The sequence below is a fragment of the Lithobates pipiens genome, unplaced genomic scaffold (assembly GCF_037356315.1).
Source record: "Lithobates pipiens isolate NorthernLeopardFrog02 unplaced genomic scaffold, aLitPip1_a1.2 Scaffold_18, whole genome shotgun sequence".
Classification (NCBI taxonomy): domain Eukaryota; kingdom Metazoa; phylum Chordata; class Amphibia; order Anura; family Ranidae; genus Lithobates; species Lithobates pipiens.
In genome coordinates, this window is record NW_027507758.1 from 578,162,312 (window position 1) to 578,167,668 (window position 5,357).

Consider the following 5,357-nt stretch of genomic DNA (forward strand, 5'->3'; position numbering starts at 1 on the left):
TCCCATTGCAAAGATTTCCCTTCACTTCCTGTCCCATAGCCTAAAATAGGAAGTGAGAGGAAATCCTCCACAGCTTTTATTTTAGAAGCCAGGGAGTGGGCAAGCGAGAGCAGGAGAGAGGACTGGGGACTCAATTCGTTAACGCATATGTATGGCGACAAGAGTAGGCGTTAACCCCCGCATGCCACACAGGATGATCGTTTATGCGCTGTCAATGTGAGAGACTGAGCTGCGGGAGACAGCCCTCTGTCCAGACTACCGATTGGTACACGGTGGGACCTTCTTGCGGTCATCATGTGACAATAATCTCCCAATTAATGTATTGACAAACTTTTTGGAATATACCATATGCGCTATTTATCACAAATTTGTATGCATAGTTTATAGTATTTTAGTTAAGTTCTCTCTCCTAATTTTGTTCATGTTAATTTGTCTTCTAAACGCATAGTACTGATGTATATCTTTATGAAGCGTTGGTGGTATAGTGGTGAGCATAGCTGCCTTCCAAGCAGTTGACCCGGGTTCGATTCCCGGCCAACGCAAATGTACTTTTTTTTTTTTTTTTTTTTTTTTTTCTCTTTCTTCGTAGTCTAATCATGTGATAATATATTAAAGACATGTTTGTTTAGGATGTTGCATTCCACCTCCTATGATAAACAATTTATTCTGTGAATGAGGAAGACGTGTGGTGGTTACAGGATTGTGTCAGCGCTGACTCCCCCCAGAATTTCAACTCCTTCGATAGCTCAGTTGGTAGAGCGGAGGACTGTAGAGGTGAATAACTCAGGAATCCTTAGGTCGCTGGTTCAATTCCGGCTCGAAGGAAGCTTTTTAATTTTCGATCGTTCCAAGGTTTTACCCTTTGTAACCATAGATAATGCATTTGACATTTATCGTAGTTACAAGTTACACCAGATGAAGTATAACATATATTTTTAAATGCAGTATAAACTCTTATACAAGAAAACGGGGTGTATCTCAATGAGTCTGGTTTACACTATTGTGGGGCTTTCATGTGCATTAAAAGCATGCTGCATTTTTTTTTTTTTCACATGAATGCCCTGAAAAATCATGTAAATCCAACACATTAAAAATATGCATACATACATTAATGCCTAAGGCTCCATTCACACCAGATTGTGGGCAATTTCAAATCGCTGCAAAACACAGGGTGTGTTTGCAATGCCATTACTTCTTAATAGCACCCCAATTGCGCTGCGATTTGGCTGCAATCCTTGTGATCCAATCGCAATGCGTGACGCTTGTCACTCGAAGCTCATGTTCCATTTTTGGGATTACAGAGTAATTCACCGCATGACAATCGCAGCAAAATTGCAGAGCAATTGGAGTGCCATTAAAGGACACGTTCAGACTGAGCTCGTTTGGCTGTACTTCTATGGGTTACAGGAGTGCAATTTGTTTTGCCCCCTCTGTGAGCTGTTTTCAGCAGAGAGCGGTCTGAAGGTAAGTATGATGGGGGGGGGGGGGGGGGGGGGGGTGGACCCAAATCCATACTTCTCATTTAAGAAGTAATGGCATTGCAAACACGTCCTGCATTTTGCAACAATCGGGTGTGAATGGAGCCTAAAAAAAACACACCGCAAAAGCACATAAACAATACAAAAAAGCACCACAAACTCAGTTATAAATAGATGTAAACGTGCATATAGAATGGCGCACTTCAGGGATTGTGGTGTAAATGCGTTCTTACCCCAGATGCAGTAGAAATGCATATACAAAAAAATGCATTTTCACACGTAAATGTACGGAAATGCAAAAGAACATACCACAAGTACATGCAAATACTATTTAAAAAAATAAATTAAATAAAAAAATGCACCACAATGCAAATGCATTACAAATTATTACAATATAGGATTTATATAGCAACAACAGTTTGCGCTTTACAACACGAGGGCAGACAGTACAGTTACAATACAATTCAATACAGGAGGAATCAGAGGGCCCTGCTCTTTAGAGCTTACAATCTAAAAGGGAGGGTCAGGTGATACAAAAGGTAATAACTGTAGGGGGGGTGAGCTAATGGAGAAAATAAAAGTACTATCAGGTGGGGGCAGGGTAGGCTTCTCTGAAGAGAAGAGTTTTCAGGGATTGGCTAAAAGTGGACAGTGTATGAGATCGCTCCTAACTCCCTAAATTTTACTAATGGGTGTCCCTCGGTCTCATCTCAAAAAATTGGGAGGTATGGTAGGAGATAGTTGGACAAATTGGGATAAGGAGTTCCAAAGGATTGGAGGGGCTCTGGAAAAGTCCTGGAGGCAAGCATGGGAGAATGTGGCTAGTTAGCTTGAGAGGAAAGAACAATTTCTCATTGTGAGACTAGGCTAGTGATTTAGCTGGGGGGGGGGGGGGGGGAGTTTCAAGCTGTCAATGGCTTTGTAAGTTGTTGTTTTTACTTTGAATTTATTTGATTGGGTGAGCAGAAGCCAATGGAGGGATTGGCAGAGAAGGGTAGCAGACACTGAATGGTTGGTAAGGGGGATGAGTCTGGCAGCAGCATTCATGATGGACTGAAGGGGGGGGGGGGATAGCCTCTTTAAAGGTAAGCCAATGAGGAGGGCGCTAAGAAAATGTGTATTTTGGAGATGTTGTGGAGGTCGAAATGGCAAGCTTTGGCCATTTATTGGATGTGGGGCTGGAAGGAGTGTTCAGAATTAAACCTAGCAACCTGGTATGGGGGGGGGGGGGGGGACAGGTTGATGTCCATTGATTGAGACAAATAAGTCAGGGGAAAGGGTATGTAGGGTGGGAAATATTATGAGCTTGGTTTTGGATAGATCAAGTTTGAGGAAGTGGTGAGACATCCATACTGATCTCTATTTAGTAAATTAGTGATGAATAAGGAGACTGATGGAGTGAGCTGACGGGTAGAAAGGTAGATCTGTGTGTCCTTGGCATAGAAATTATATTGGAAGACATAGGAGGCTATCAGCTCACCCAGAGCGGAGGTGCAGATTGGGAATACTTGAGGTCCAAGGTCAGGACCTTGGGGGCCCCGATGGAAGAGGCTGCAGTAGAATTGTGACACTGAAGGTGCGGTGGGATAGGTAAGATGAGGACCAACGAAGAATGCAGTCATGGAGAGTAACAGAATGGAGGTTTTAGAGAAAGAGGGGAGTGGTCAACTGTATCAAAGACAGCAGAGAGGTCCAAGAGTAAGGCTTCATGTATACGGAACAATTTTTTTTTTAACCTCTCCTGAATGATTTAACATAACTGTATCACTTGCCGTATATTGGCGTAAGCAGGTCCGCAAGTGGTTTATTTTTTTTATTTTATTTTTTTCCTTTTTCAAATAGGCAAAAATTAGAAAACCTGTAAACGAAACACCGCAAAACGCGAGTTACCGCATCTAGCCACGTTTTGGAAGCGATTGGCGCTTGAAATCCTCAGCTTCTGAACCCATTTTTTTGGGTTCCGAAAAAAAGCCTCTAAGCACAACTGCCTAGAAAGGACTGTAAACAACCCTGTCTACTGTACTGATAAGATAACAGAGGAGCGTTCAGGAGCAGTTGAAGAAAATGCCCAACTGCTCCTAAATGTCTGTTTAGTAGCAGCCAGGGTTTTTTTTTTTTTTTTTTTTTTTTTTTTTTTTTCAGTGGGAACGCAGGTCCGGCACCTCCAGCACTGAATGTATGTAATAGCATGGGATGTTGGCTGCTGGGGATCTATTGTCACTGGTGGGGGTCTGATTTTGTGTGATGGTCTATTGTTGCTGGGGGGTCTTGTATTGCTGGAAGGGATCTACTTTACTGACTGCTGGAGGATCTATTGATGCTGGCTGCTGGGAGATCTAATGTTGCTTGGGTGGATATTTTGTTACTGGGTGTGATGTATGATATTTTATTGTGGGTAGTTCACTGTTGCTGCAGGGAATCTATTGTTGTTGGGGTGGAGTCCATTGTTGCTGGGGGAGTTTATTGTTGTGGTATCTATTCCTGGGATTCTATTGTTGCTGGCTGCAGGGGATCTATTTTACTGCTTTTCTAATCAACATGTTCTATACAAATGATTTAGCGCCACAAAATACTTGGTTCTGTATTCTCTAAACGGGCCAGTAGTGGTAGGTGAGTAGGGGAAGGAATCGAGGGATGGTGGTCAGAGGTGGGTAGGGGGCAGAGACAAGGGGTGACTCAGACTGAGGAGTTCCTGCACCTATTCTCCAAGAAAAAGTCCTGGTAGCAGCAGTGTACATGAGGCCTTTACAGAATAGTGAACATTGGTTTTAGGCATTCCTAAATTGTTAGTTTAGATTTTGAGTTTATGTAGCACTAACCCCTGGAGGAGCTGCTGGTTATTTTTGGGTTTATCGTTACCTTACACTTCATGTGGCATGTCTAGGGGATGTCCCGTGGTAGATGACCAAGTAACTTGAGACTGACAATAGATCCAGTTGAATGGATTTTCTTTGCAAACTTCAACCATTGGACAGTCTCTAACTTGGGATCAGAGGGTTGGAAAGAACACTTGTAGGATACCTGGATCTTTCTGGATTCTCTCGGTTACTTCAGCCCTTCCAGGCTCTTAAGAAAACCAAACTCACACGTGGTAATCTTCTAAAGAGACCTCCCCTGGAATGCTTGAAGTCCAATGGGTCTCTCCCAAACCAGACACAGCACCCAACCACCTCAGAATCCTCCTTTAGTTTGCCTGCCTTGGGCTAGCCAGCCCGAAGCATTAAAGTCTGTTGGATCCACACCCCAGGCCATAGCCTTCCTGGGGGCTGGTCAGAAGGACCAGAACCAAGTACTCAACACTTCATACTGGACCGTAAACCTCGAGCCACATGACATCCATGTCTTAAATACCCTCTCCCAGAGGGCACAGCGGGAGGGCCACTCCCACTGACCTGGCTCTGAAAGAGTAACCAAACGCCTGACTAGACCATGGTTCCACGCCTGCCACCAGAGAGCAGTGCCCCCCTGTGGCCAGGCAGAACATTTCACAGCCCAGTCAGACTGGCACAGAAGTCTAATTTAGACAAATAGGCCCAAACCAAACTGTAGTCTGGGTAAAGTTTTAACTTTGAAAAACTTAGCGGGTGCTCTTCAGGAGCCTGCCACTACATTTAGAAGAGCAGTGTCTGTGGGGTGCTGGGGAAGAAATCTAGACTGAAGGGGATCAAGAAGGTTTCAGGGACAGGGCCGTGCACAAAGGTGAATTTTGCTGCCCCCCCCCCCCTTCTTTCTGACACCCGCTTCCACTTTTATTTACAAAGTATGGCCCTGTATAAACAAGCCTCAAGGCCCCATTTACACATGCACATTCCCAGAAATGGATCCCAAACGCAGATAGCACATGTATGTAGTTCCCTGTTCCTAAGATTAGGGCTATAG

General features: G+C 44.0%; 2 non-coding genes across 2 annotated transcripts; both read left to right on the forward strand.

Moving 5' to 3' along the window:
• The first annotated feature begins 470 nt into the window (after positions 1-470).
• TRNAG-UCC (transfer RNA glycine (anticodon UCC)) lies at positions 471-542 on the forward strand. Its single transcript has one exon. It is a non-coding gene; the product is annotated as a tRNA-Gly (tRNA).
• Positions 543-735: 193 nt separating this feature from the next.
• Positions 736-825, forward strand: TRNAY-GUA (transfer RNA tyrosine (anticodon GUA)). Its single transcript is given in 2 exon segments — positions 736-772; positions 790-825. It is a non-coding gene; the product is annotated as a tRNA-Tyr (tRNA).
• Positions 826-5,357: the final 4,532 nt, after the last annotated feature.